This window comes from Lathyrus oleraceus, chromosome 2 (assembly GCF_024323335.1).
Source record: "Lathyrus oleraceus cultivar Zhongwan6 chromosome 2, CAAS_Psat_ZW6_1.0, whole genome shotgun sequence".
Classification (NCBI taxonomy): Eukaryota; Viridiplantae; Streptophyta; class Magnoliopsida; order Fabales; family Fabaceae; genus Lathyrus; species Lathyrus oleraceus.
In genome coordinates this window covers 128970720-128971965 of record NC_066580.1, presented here as the reverse complement: position 1 = coordinate 128971965, position 1246 = coordinate 128970720, and positions in this window count along the sequence as shown.

Here is a 1246-nt window from a genome sequence, read left to right as displayed (position 1 = left end):
TTATTGACTAAATCAAAAGTAAATCATACAATTCGAGTCGCCACCACACTTCTATTTATCCAAAGGAAAGGTTAGAAAGCGAACAAAAACCAATTAAGAAGTTTTATCAAATCAAAAACTAATAAAAATGTCAGAGATCTGGGTAAGGGGGTTGGTTATGAGATGGGAAAGTTTTACGCATCCAAAACATCCTTAGTAGTCTAAGGGAGCCCTTTTTGCAAATGTGTATTGTAGGTTGGTATTTGTGAAAAGATTTGTGCCTTTTTGGTCTTTCCATGTCTGAAAATTTTGCAAATAAACCCTTTTGAGTTCCTTGAAAATTTTCTGATTTTTCTGATGACATGAATGCAGATGAATGCATGAATGCATGAATGCAATAATCACACTCAAGGATCAAGCAAAGCACACCAAACAAAGGTCATGGGAAAGCTCATAGCATCCTTAATATCAATCATCCATTTTGGTGGATTATGGTTTTCACCTTATCGACACCCAAGTTCCATTGATATTAACGATACATGAACCGACTCAATCATCCTTAATATCAATCATCCATTTTGGTGGATTATGGTTTACACCTTATCAACACCCAAGTTCCATTGATATTAACGATATCTGAACGACTCAACCATGAATCACAGGTTTGTTGAGAGTCACGAGCATGGAGTCTCGGTTAAGAACCACCCAAAGGGAGTGTACTAGGGTTTAAACCTGCCAGACATGTTCTACCAGAGGTTCACATAGTCATCATCTCATCTTTCGGATATTATCGGAGGAACGAATACTCGTATTCCAAAAATATTCTCAAGAGAGACTCTTATGAGTGTAGTATCGCGTAACAATTGCATCAGATCTTACATCTGAACGACCTCCGCACTACGTCCTAAAAATAGGCCACGATGGGCTTGGTAAACTAAGGTCCTTGGCTTCTAAGGCACATGATTGAAAGAATAATGCCTAACCACAAATAACTTGTGTGACATTATTAGTCCAACATGACCTCCACCAAGTGAATGGGCTCGCAAGTCAACTTGCTAAGGAATACTCCACACAAGTCGACAAGACTATGCCATTCTCCTATCCTAGAGTGCACTCGAGTTCGGGTATAGAACTCATCTCACAGAGATCACCAAGCAAACAAACAATTGTATATCAAGCAATTCAAACATTACAATCAATACAATAATCCCAAATTGTACAAAAATATGTCATATAACAAATAAACAAATATCATACAACAAGGGTG